This window comes from Balaenoptera physalus (genome assembly GCF_965194825.1).
Source record: "Balaenoptera physalus genome assembly, chromosome: 2".
NCBI lineage: Eukaryota > Metazoa > Chordata > Mammalia > Artiodactyla > Balaenopteridae > Balaenoptera > Balaenoptera physalus.
Window position 1 is genome coordinate 65,408,804 of NC_138883.1, and position 13,361 is coordinate 65,422,164.

Here is a 13,361-nt window from a genome sequence, read left to right on the forward strand (position 1 = left end):
TGCGGGCTTTCTCTAGTTGTGGCGAGCGGGGGCTACTCTTCACTGTGATTTTATATTTTAATAATATAGGGTAGATGGTCTAATTCTCTCCCATGTAAATACCATCTATATTGTTGAATAAAAACAAAGATGAGAATTATATCAGATTTTATCCTCTGTTACTAAGGGAAGTTTGAGAGTACTTTCCCAGGGGCCTATATTTATAAAAATCATTTTATTTTCTTAACTCCATCACTGGAGTCAAAGCTAGCAGTATCTGTTGGTGTAGATTTTGGAGAACCAAAGCACAGAAGACAGATCTGAGACTAGACCTGGTTTATGTTTCTTTTTTTTTTTTTAACATCTTTATTGGAGTATAATTGCTTTACAATGGTGTGTTAAGTTTCTGCTGTATAACAAAGTGAATCAGCTATATGCATACATATATCCCCGTATCTCCTCCCTCTTGCGTCTCCTTCCCACCCTCCCTATCCCACCCCTCTAGGTGGTCACAAAGCGCCGAGCTGATCTCCCTGTGCTATGCGGCTGCTTCCCACTAGCTATCTATTTTACATTTGGTAGTGTATATATGTCCATGCTACTCTCTCACTTTTTTTTTTTTTCATGCTACTCTCTCACTTTGTCCCAGCTTACCTTTCCCCCTCTCCGTGTCCTCAAGTCCATTCTCTAAGTCTGCATCTTTATTCCTGTCCTGCCCCTAGGTTCTTCAGAACCATTTTTTTTCTTTTTTCTTTTAGATTCCATATATATGTGTTAGCATACGGTATTTGTTTTTCTCTTTCTGACTTACTTCTGTATGACAGACTCTGAGTCCATCCACCTCACTACAAATACCTCCATTTCATTTCTTTTTATGGCTGAGTAATATTCCATTGTATATATGTGCCACATCTTCTCTATCCATTCATCTGTTGATGGACACTTAGGTTGCTTCCATGTCCTGGCTATTATAAATAGAGCTGCAATGAACATTGTGGTACAAGACTCTTTTTGAATTATGGTTTTCTCAGGGTATATGCCCAGTAGTGGGATTGCTGGGTCCTATGGTAGTTCTATTTTTAGTTTTTTAAGGAACCTCCATACTGTTCTCCATAGTGGCTGTATCAATTTACATTCCCACCAACAGTGCAAGAGGGTTCCCTTTTCTCCACACCCTCTCCAGCATTTATTGTTTGTAGATTTTTTGATGCTGGCCATTCTGACTGGTATGCGGTGATACCTCATGGTCGTTTTGATTTGCATTTCTCTAATGATTAGTGATGTTGAGCATCCTTTCATGTGTTTGTTGGCAATCTGTATGTCTTCTTTGGAGAAATGTCTATTTAGGTCTTCTGCCCATTTTTGGATTGGGTTGTTTGTTTTCTTGATATTGAGCTGCATGAGCTGCTTGTATATTTTGCAGATTAATCCTTTGTCAGTTGCTTCATTTGCAAATAGTTTCTCCCATTCTGAGGGTTGTCTTTTCATCTTGTTTATGGTTTCCTTTGTTGTGCAAAAGCTTTTAAGTTTCATTAGGTCCCATTTGTTTATTTTTGTTTTTATTTCCATTTCTCTAGGAGGTGGGTCAAAAAGGATCTTTGCTGTGATTTATGTCATGGAGTGTTCTGCCTATGTTTTCCTCTAAGAGTTTTATAGTGTCTGGCCTTACATTTATAGACCTGGTTTTGATACTAGAAAAACTGCATGGCGCCTATGATGTTAAACTACAGAGAATTAGCACACATTAATTTGGTGCTGGTTGCATAAATGCTTCTGGCATTTCCTTCAGCACTTAAATTCATTTTCAGAGAATGGACTGTTGTAAAAGAACGCAGGTTCATTAAGAGTTTATTTCCTCAAAATGCTGAAGGATAGCAAGTTTCTACTGAGAGGGGACCAGAAAACTGCATTTATTTCTTTAGTGGGGAAAAATGATGCTTGTTTTTGAGCAAGCATCACAGGTTTGAAAATGAAGAATTGCATCGTGTTGTCATACCCTGCCTTACCTCGTTTCAAGGCTGGCTGTGTTTTCTTTGCACAGAATGAAATTTTAGCAAGAGCAGAAGCCAAACGCTTAAAATGAATGATCAACTTACGACTCATATGAATCTATTCTTTCATGCTACTCTGCTTAAAAATAGCATCATAAATGCACATCTGCAAAGACTGTGCCACCACCCCTTTTCCTGAATTGTACAAATTATTAGAGTTGTTGACAAAAGATTTTTTTTTGTTTAGGGGTTGGTCTGGGCACTCTCTTTGGCAGACTGCCACTTTTCTAGCAGTAGAAATATTGCTTGTAGAAAGCCACATTGTACTGAACAGCTGTTCTGCTAAAACATTGAGCTAGCAACCCAAGAAATGACTGACTTCACATGTGAAGCAAAATTGTTCCCTCCCTTTGTGCTAATTTAAATGAAATAAAAGTACAAAACATTCTCTTCCATGCCGTCTAGTTTTCCCTCCCAGTTTCAGGCTTTAGTGGGATGCGTGCGAGCTGGGTGCCAAGGTGAGCACCTGACCCTCGGCCACTGCTCCAGTGGCACGGTTGAACTTTGGCCATTCCATTGAGAGGCTCCCAGGATGGCAGCTATTCTTCTAATCTGAGCCTTCCTATATCCAGGTTTTAGATGCTAATCTATGAATTATGTGTATCAGGATTGTCAAATTAAAAACTATACCTCATTTCAGCCTTCCTTCCAGCTCTATAAAAAGCTAATATATTAGAGGAAAGATACTAGATTATATTTGATTAAGTTTTTAGTTTATAAGTATGGTATGTGATTCATGCTTTTGGTTATTTGAGAATATGGTCAGATAATAGAAATATACACAAGTATTCCATGCTCTACATGGTATTTGGGTATTCAGTTTAAAACGCTCTTCTTAAAAGAAAAACCTTCATAAGCTTACTTAACAACTGAGGGACCACAATTCTAATGAAATGTCACTGTGTTTACAGCTTTAACTATATTTATGCATAATATATTATCCAACACCAATGGATATCTAAAATAAAGACTTGGAAAAATACTTACTTAAAAGTAGAAATTCATGAAATAGTTTTCTTGGACAATAATAAAATTATATATTTTAAAGTACCTTATATAGATTCAATATACTCACCTGTGAAAAACTGTGCAATTTAAAATCCTACCCATCTTTAAAGTCCAGGTAAAAGATTAACTTCTTGGTCTCCCCATTTGCTGTTAATCATTGTCTGTTACCACACAGTACTTTGCTTAGACCTCTTTCAACATGAATAATATCTTTCCTTCTTATTTGGTGAGCATGTGTGTCACTCCCATTAGATTATAAACTCCTAGAGGAGAAGGTTCCGTCTTTTCCCTCTTTGCATCCCCCGCAGAGCCTTGCAATTTAATAAGCATTCAAACACTTAGAGGATGAATAGATGAGTAGAATGAAAAGAGAAATATAACCCATTCCAGATCTCCAATGACAACAACAAAAAATTGTTATCCTAAAACCAACTATAAGATTTTATCTATAAAGCCAAAATCCTGAGAAGGCAAATGTCAACTATACTCATTTTAATAAATGACCCTTCATTTCAGAAACAGTCTATTTTAAGAGTGCTTTTGTTTTCTTAGCATCTTGAGGAAATAGCCACATATTAATAATTTATGTAACCAACTTTCATAGACCTTGTTATTTTAAGTATTCACATAACACGAAGTTGCCTTAACTTCACCAGATCACCTGTATTATTTAAGAAAGGCTCTAAACTTCTTCTGCTCTGTCATATGATATAAGTTAAGACTTTTTACATGTTAGAAACCCTAAAGGTATTTCAAAATAAATACTACATGTTGGCAATCCCTTCCTTCTGATTAACATCATTTTGGAAATACAATCTTACACACACAAAAAAGAAAGAAAACTGACTTTTAACACACGATAAAAATCATCAGTAGGAATCCTCGCATGTCTTCAGTAGTTTCTATGTAAACTAAAGCCTCCCCAAACAGCCGAGGATTACTGCAGTGTGAGACCAGTTGTATCCTCAGGCTCAACTGCATCATTTTTTCGAAAACAAAACTGAGGCCAAAGAGATTTCACATGTTCAGAGTCACAAAGGTTTGAACTCAGGAGTCTCCAACTTCACTGACCAAGACCTTGTCACTAACAAGGAATTCTGATGACACATTAAGATGACTGGGGTCTTTAGCTTCCATTGCATTCATACATTTTGCTGGCTCCACTGGCCTTGTTTACAAGGACAGTGCCTTTGTTATAGATTCTTAGAACTCCCTACAAGAGTTCCCTCCTCTAATCTTAGTAAAGGTATTATTTAAGTTTCCCAAGATGAGATGTTCATATAGCAAAAAAATGTGACTCACAACAAGGAGGTTTGATCTGATTGCTCAGCAAATGTAAATTACAGAAGAGCAAAGCCTGAACAACTTGTTACAGATTTTTCTGCTACTTCAGGAGCTCAGTATCCGTCGAACATACAATGAACACGTTAGGTCATGTGTCAGGTAAGAAAATATCACTGTACCACTTTACAAAAGTTCCTGAGTATGCCCAAAGTGAGGCTTACCTGAATTGGCCTCCCAATTTTCCTTTCATAACTCTTTAGCATATATTGCACTTTACAATTTTTTTATGAGATCTTCACGTCTCTTTTCAAAATGAAAAATGATAGCAATTTTGCTTTTATGCTAAAATTCTTGTAAAAACCTGGATACTATTCATCTATTTTTATAGAAGAAAGCCAGTATTTCAAAGTATTTATATAAAACCCAAACTGTGTACACAGTCTGTTTTCATCATCAGTGCTGATATTCAACACAGCCTTATTTCCCAAACTGTAAAATTATATGTGAGGGATGTGCTTTAATTACAAAACATTACTGAATACTTTTTAAGTCTGTGCAGTGCTTTGGGAAGTTCTGACTGTGAAATTACGAATTTCCGTTTCTTCCAACTACTGCACACAGTAGCGCTCAGCCTTTGAGCACTCTTTCGACACCTAGTGATGGACTGATCTCAATGGACTATGGCAGAGACCACGGCAGCTATTTCCTAGTGACTGTGTTTTGTTCCTTTAGTAAAATGTTTAGATTAGTAAGTTGTGAAAATTAAATTATACTGGACAATTTAGCCATATGTCTTCACTCTACGTACACATGGTTTTGGAGACATGTTCAACTCTACCTGTAAATAACTAGCTTAGCTTTACCAACCTTATTCATTCTAGTGCTGATAATAATGTTGGATTCTTGATATACGCATCTCAAATTTCTTATTTCTAGTAATTTTTTCATGATGGTTACAGCTGTATCATGCCTTAATCCCCCAGCTGAATCAGACAAACAAATAATAAATTACGTGGGAAAATAAATCAAAATAATTATTTAACTGAACTGACCAGCTGTTTGATTAGTTAAGTCAAAATGACCAAACAATAGTCTTCGGTGGACAAAGCTTTAATCTTGTTTCTCTTTATAAGATCCTGCATCTAGAGAAGACTATCTGAAGAGCCCTCATTTGGATCATGTGCAACATTAAATTGAGGAAGCAGAGAAAAACCATAAGCCAGATCATGTCAATGACTTAAGATGACTTACACTTAATTTTTCTGCAATATATGCAATGCAGAAGATAGCGTGCATCCATGGAAACCTAGCAAAATCGGCAACACGATACCCCTGGCTGGCACACAATTTCGTTATGTTGGCCACTACAGTAAGTTCGTTACATGAACACACATTAGCTCTGAAGATAAATTTTTTTTTTAAAAAAACTCCACTTCACTTGCCATTCATTGTTATCACTATACCTATATAACAAACACAAGACCCAGCCTTTTACAGCTAACAGTATGCTTTTGACAACAATGGGTTCTAAAAAAGTACCTAAGTCCCTTCCAGTTCTAATGCTCTTTACAGGAGTTGGCAAACTACAGTCTTCAGTCAAATCCAGCCTGCCATCTGTTTCTACACAATCCATAAACTAAGAATTTTTTAAAATTTTTAACAGTTAAGAAAAACCATAAGAAGAATAATATTTCATGACATGTCATAATTAGATTCCAGTGTCCACAAATAAATGTTTACTCAAATATAGCCATAGTCATTCAGTTACGAATTGTGTATGGCTGCTTTTGTGCTATAATACTTGAGTTGAATCACTGCAGCAGAGACTCTGTGGACCACAAAGGCTAAATTATTTACTATCTGGTCCTTTACAGAAAAAGTTTGCCAACCCTGTTCTAGAACTCTATAACCTAGTTTCTGTCTTGGCTTTCTAACTTCCCCTTTTAGGCAACCTTTGACCAAGTTCAGAAGAATAGACAATGTAGCACTAGTCATAACTTTTAGTGAAAAAAGGAGGGAGAATAACCAGGGTGTACCTTTGTGCTCCTATGACTCCTTACTGATGGAAATAAGTCATTTACAAAGTTTTGAAGAAAACCATATGTAAACAGTTTAATCAACCTTATTTCTTCCATATCCTGATGTTATTAAAATTGTTGATCACATTTCTTAAACAATACAACCAACTATGAAGCCCTAGAGAAGGTTAAGCCTGTGGGGAGTCAACAGTGACCAGTTGAAAAAGTAGGAAACTGGGACACAAGTTTCCATTTGGGGAGAGATTGGTTTTTCTTAAGTTTCTGTCATGAGAGTAAATTATAGTGCTTTTTAAAAAATAACCTTTCTATTTTGGAATGATTTTAGACATATAGATTCGTTGCAAAGTCAACAGAGAGTCCCCATAGACTCTTCACACAGCTTCCTCTAATTTTAGCATTTAATACCTTTTTAAAAGAATTCTTTTCACTGAATTTTAAATCTTCCGCCTTTGAAGAGCCTAAAAATGTTTTCTGAATTTGGACACAGTGCTAACATTTGACCTAAGGAGGGCAGATCTCTACACATGAGCCATATATGTGTACATATGTTCATGTATAATGTAAAGAGGAAAAAGGGATACTGATGGACAGCTGGTGACGTATGCTAAACTTAGAAATGGAGGAAAATGTGCTGAATTGGGATTCCAGAGGTTCAAATTCCAGTCCCAAGCTTGTTATTGACTTTGTACCACTAAACTTCCCTCTACATCAGTTTGCTCAACACAATAGCAAAGGGATTGAAACAGATGATCTGTATGATCCTTAAACCCAAGATTCTCTTGGCCTTCTTGTCCTAGGTCACGTGGTACATTTAATTGTATCAAAAGCTTGAATCTTCCTTCCTTCCTCTCTTTTTTGTTCCAAATGTATTTCTCAAGAAATGATAAATACCTCCAAGGTCAGGACCATGCCTTATACTTTCTCTATTTGTCCCCGCCACAATATTCATCAGAGGACTCAGAGGACTTACTAAGAGAAGGCACTCAGACATGTGTTGAATAGACTTGAATACACACACACAGGACACTTAGGGTTTCTTGACGCTATTTCTTTTTTAACTTTCAACTCCTCAGCCTGTACATTAGAGAGATATATGTTGGCAGAGGAAGGCCATTACAGGGTAGGTACTCATCCTAGAGGGCAGGGGGCAGAGGTAGGCTACCACTCCTCCTAGCTCCTACTCCGTACATTGTTTTTTTTCCCCTTGGTTTCACACTATTCCCATCATTTCCCCCATATTTTTCTTCTGCCCTGCTTTTTGTTTTTACTCTCCCTTTATTTTTCTTCTTCCTAGCTTATGACGTAGGCCCACCCATAGCTTTCATCAGCATTGTTTAGCTCTGCTAATAAGCAATGCCAAGATACAATCCAATTCCATACAATTTCATTTGAAAACATGGTTAAAGACTTACTTTCCTGGGTACTGCACATGGAGACGTACACAGATATAAGATGACCCAGACTGTCTCCTCTAATTGTTCATAGTCTAAATATAGAGAGACAAGTATATAACGAATTGTGAATTGATACTAAAGCAACAGACGGTATATCAGTAAGCTATAGAAAGAAATGACTAATATTCTGGGGAAGGGGAGAAGATTAATTTAGCAAGTAAATCTAAGCTGGCTTTTGGAAGATGACTAGTTCAGCAAAACCAAAAGAAGAAAAAGGACAATCCAGTCAGATGGTGACATGTACAAAAGCATAAATGTTTGGGTAGTCGGTGTTGCTGGAAAAAAAGGAGATGACCACGGAGAAAGGGACAGACAGATGAATCCTGATGTAGGATGCAAAAAGAGTACACATGCACTCCTTTGCCCACATTTCCAGAAGTCTCCACAAAAATTTCCGTTAAGAGGTGTTGTTTTTGTTCACCCCTCTTATACCTTTGTCATCACCATGAAAAGAGCTTCTCCCAAATATCTGCTGCTCCTTGACAGGGGGAAGACCTGAGCTGAACCCTAAAGCAAGAAGACAAGCCCAGCCAGAGCTGCGGCAAGAATTAGAACCACACAGCTAAGCCCAACCTAGATCTGCCAACCTCCAGACTACCCGCAGCCACATGAAGAGTAAAAGCTTTATGACATCCTTCTAAGATATTGTGATTGCTTGTTGCCCTGGCAGTATAGCTAACTAGGACACCTGGATTTTCACACGCTCACAGTCACACTCTCATAAATACGCTTTCCTTGAGTCGGTGTTTGGAGTTGAGGCTAATTCTGGATGCTCAATAGTGCCAGATGCACTGAAAATAATGATGACCAATCAAATTCTTCGACAGCGGCATGTGGCAAGAACCCAGCAATGCTTTTTACATTCTTCATGCTACAGGTAGACTAGAGACTCCCCCTTTATAAATAGCAAAGCTTTTCCTGATAACATGTGAAACTTAACAGAATTAGAGTGTCAGGGACTTACTCTACCATCAAGCCCATATTTGTCAGAAAGCGCTTCCTGTCCAGTGTCAAAGATGGAGATCCTAGGGATGTGTGGTGACATCAGCATTGCTCATCCCATCATGATGGAAAACTAAAGAAAGTAAAAGGTTAGTTCTTAAATGAACTTCTTTCAGAAGTGATTAACTTCATCGGAAAGATAGTAAAGGATAATAACGTGTAATTAAAGAGCCTTCCTGGAAGCATATCTAAGAAAAGGCAATCATATCACGTATTTTCATACACTAGTAAAACTTGGCACTTGCTACCAAAATAGGCAGGAATGAACGTTGTCAGCTCAGCTTTTGGATGGTTTTATTTCCATTTCATGCCACCACTGACTTTGGGTTGAGGCAAATGAAACTAGAGACTAGAGCAGGGAGTCAGGCTCTTAGTCTACTGAGGATGATGGAGTTAAGAAGGGGAACCAAGCAAGCACCAAGTTTCCATCTTCTCTCCTACTTTCCTAGCCTTATAGGAAGCTCTTTTTCACAACCTAAGGGTTCACCCTGGGCTCTATCATTTACTGGTGTTTAAAAAAAAAAAAAGAATACCACAGGCTGTTATACATGCCATGTACTGATTCTAAGAACTTTTCTTTTACATGTTTTTTTAATAACAAGGAATATGACACTTGCCTCCAAACATGAATGTCATTTGGTAGAGGTAGGTAAGTGTGTGTCAGCACACAGTAAAATGCCAGAACAGGAATAAGAAGACCTTGGACCTGCTTAAACCAAGAAGACCTATCACTCAGAGTGTCTTGGAATCTCTACCTTCTATGGAACTAGAACCATTTTATAAAATGCTATATGAATCTTGGAGACAATCATTATAGTAGTAATTCAATGTCACTCTGAAGGAGATCCTATCCTCATTTACCCTACAGGACTGACTTCAATGAATCCATTAAACATCACTGCTTAAGTAACAGTCTGGTCTTTGGCTAAAGATAGATTATAAGTTGCTTAAATAAAGACCTGCAAGTCTCCTCTCCTCTCAGAAACATCTACATTAAGTCACAATAGATGCCTGAAATAGTGAAAGGAAATTCCATGAAAATACTAAAGTTCTTCCCTAATGTGTTCAGTCAATTTTAATCACCAGTTGTCTTGCATATTTTTCAATTGTTCCCTTCCAAAGGCTAAAAATGTCTTGTATTTTACATATTGTAGCATTCTGGCTTGTCACACATATAGGCAAATTGTTGTTTAAAAGCTGCAGCGTTTAAAGTGAAATAAAACTTATGCTTACAGTGGTAAATATTCCTGGATTAACAGAGTTGCAGGAGATATACTCCAAAAATTGACTGAAGTCTGTGAATTGATATTAGAAAGACAGAAAATTTATCTAGTTTTAGCAAATGTCAAATCAGCAGCCATTGCTTTTAAGATTAATAAAAGATATAATGGTTTCTAGATAGCCTCTAAATAGAGATTACTATGAATGGAGAAGTGATTTACCAACAGTCACCACAATGAGATTTCTTTAAAGGTTACAATCATCAGTTATTTAGTTAAAACACTGCTGAGAATGCCTGGTCATTTTTTGAATAATGCATAACGTCCATTGTAGATTTGATCTGTATTATAACAACAGAGATATTTCTAAAATAATAGGAAAAACTATCTGTTACCTTCCAATTGCTTAACATATCACTTCCATGAAGTAACTGACTCAGGACATATTACACACTGTCACCTGAGTGTTCTTTCTGCAAGCATAACTTGTAATAATCTGTACACAATTGGCATCACAAAACAAACTCATCAAACATTATAGACTTTAAGAAAAGATGTAATGAACACAGGGCAGAATAAAGGACCTTTCTGAAGCAGTAAATTAAAATGATTAAATTTCTATACAGTTGTTTGGGACAAATTTAAATTTAAGTTTTGAAATTTAATTATTAACATGAACAACTCATTGCATTAAAAAGAAATGTTGCCTACATTGTGTAAGTACTTTTCATATATATTTCCAAATGCCTTTAGGTTTATTCAAGAGACTGCTTGGAGAAGCACGAAGTATAATGTCTATCGTTTTATTGTTGGATTATGAACTTCACTTCACATGATGCTGCAGGCTATTTATATAAGCTTGTTTATCCATATGAACTTCTTCAAGGGCACAACATAGAACACCTTAATAAATTAAAATGAATTTCTTTTGATGTTGTTTCATGAATGTTTGATCAGAATGAGTAGCAGGTTTGCATTACAGAACTAGAGCAAAGCAATAAAAAATACATGTATCGTACAGCAGGACCAGCTTATAGAAAGTGCCCATTGCATTCCTAGCAACATTTGAGAGCCAAGGTAAACAGTATAGAGTCTCTATACTTCAGTACAGTATAGTCTTCAGTTCTAGACTATCATCAGTTTCCTAATAGAGAGAATATGCATGTGCCAAATTGGATGCTCTGCCATAGTCTGGATAAAATTTTTTAAGTAATAAAATCTGGTATCTCTTTCCAGGCTTCAAAACATCCATCCCAACCTCCACATTTTTCTCACTGACACCACCATGTTCCTCCAAAGACTGAAACACCGTTATGGGCAGAGATCATATTTTATCTTGTTTTTATCCATCTTCATCATTAGTAGTTACAGAGTTGAGCTGACTGAAGGTCACAAAATAAAAATGAATTATTAGCCATAGTCCAAAGCTGAGAGCATTCTCACCTGGAATGTTTGATGATAGTGATAGAAATCAAGTATCATTGCTAGAAATGATATCTGATAGAAAGAACCCTAGACAGAAAAGCAGAACAACGGGATTCTAGTTTTAGATCTTCTAACACTTAACCGTAAACCCTTTCTATATCATTTCCCTCACCTGTAAAATGAGGGCTTAGTTCTATAGTATCTATAATTGTGCACCTCTAAAAGGCCATGATTCTAAAAGCAAGCAGAATTATCACATCGTAGAAGAACGGACAGATCATGGAACCATTAGGTTTTTCTACTTTGGCAGCCGCCACTACCAAGGAAGCCTATAAACTGCCAACTCTCTTAAAGAAAAGATGGAAATAAAAGATAATTATGTTAAACAAGTTAATTTAAGTCTAGTCCCTCAATGTATTTCAAATTGAATAATAAGATTAAGAATATATTTTCCATGTTGTGTGATTTCTAACCTGCTGTATTTATCCATTCGTCTTACATGATTTGGAATAAACACAAAGACAACCTACTGAATAAACTCTTAAGTATTTACTAGGATTATATTCACATCTTTAGCTTGGGAAAATTCACCACTACTTTAGCATCTGCAACATGGACTGGTGTATTACCAAGTTGACATCAACATTCTTAAGGGCAGAAGGGCTGTAGAAGAACAGCATGAATGTGCCTTGGTTTATTTGTACTCTGCTACCTTATACTTACACCCTGCCCTTGAGAGCTATCTCTGTTGTATGTTCTTCTCAACCTTCAAATGTCATTCTTATACTTAGAGCAGGAGTCTGTGAACTCTGGCTTGTGGGCCAAATTTGGTGGCAGCTGCCTGCTTTGTAAGTACAGTTTTGTTAGAACACAGCCATACCCTGTTGTTTACATGCTGTCTATGGTTGATTTCATGCTACAATGGCAGAGTTGAGTACTCCGCCAAAACTAAAATATTTACTATATGGCCTTTACATAAAATGTTTGCTAACCCCTGCTCTCGAGAAAAATAACTTGTTACAATTTGAATTCTAATTTTCCTTCTCTAATAAGCCTAAGAAACACAATCTCTAAGTAACAATAGCAAAGATATAAACAGATTCACACAGGTACATACCTACATATGATTATACCTCTTAGCACAGAATTGTCAATAGTCACTGCTTTTGACCCTTCGTTTTAATTTGAATCCTATAAGAGGTTATAGCTCTCCCCTAGTACCCTTCCCTACAACAGCCAAGAGTACAGGGACTTCATAAGTCATTGTCAAGGTGTAATCACATAACTAAAGAATCTAATTCCTCCCCCAGAGGAGGCTGCCTACAATTCCACCAAATGTCCAGTTTTATTCCACGCTCATCAAGGGCCTAGATACAAGGTTAAAGCACAAAACCCAGCAGATCCCGTCCCATGCCTTGAATGATACATTTTCAAGACAGAAAATCAATGACCAACACCACATGTACATCAATAAACATATGCATGCATATTCATATGTTTAAAATCTCATCAATTATTAGGCGTTTCAAGAACACACAAGAAAATAACCCTCTTAAGTATCAGAGTGAAGAAGGCCTAAAATTTCTAAATAATAAGTTTTAAGGGAAACTGCACCAATGATTGGGAGCACAAATACATGTTTATATTTATAAATTTTATGCAATATGCATAAAGAGTTGAAACATTAATGCATACATTAATCATTTTGTTAGTCAATGAAATCATTACTCAAAATGCCTGCTATAGTTGTACTTTGCTCCCATCCTCTTTTGTAACTAAAACCAGAAAATATTAGCCCTACCCTTTAACAAATACTCTCATACTCCACCCCTTAATAATAATTTGCATGTATTAGCATAACATAAATTAAACCCAAGAAGCATATAAATGTTAAGTCAT

The 13,361-nt window shown here is 36.6% G+C and overlaps 1 protein-coding gene across 12 annotated transcripts in view; it reads right to left on the reverse strand.

The window, feature by feature from the left end:
• NPAS3 (neuronal PAS domain protein 3) overlaps positions 1 to 13,361 on the reverse strand; it is an 858,029-nt gene that overhangs the window by 576,761 nt on the left and 267,907 nt on the right. The gene's annotated exons all lie outside the window — the stretch shown is intronic.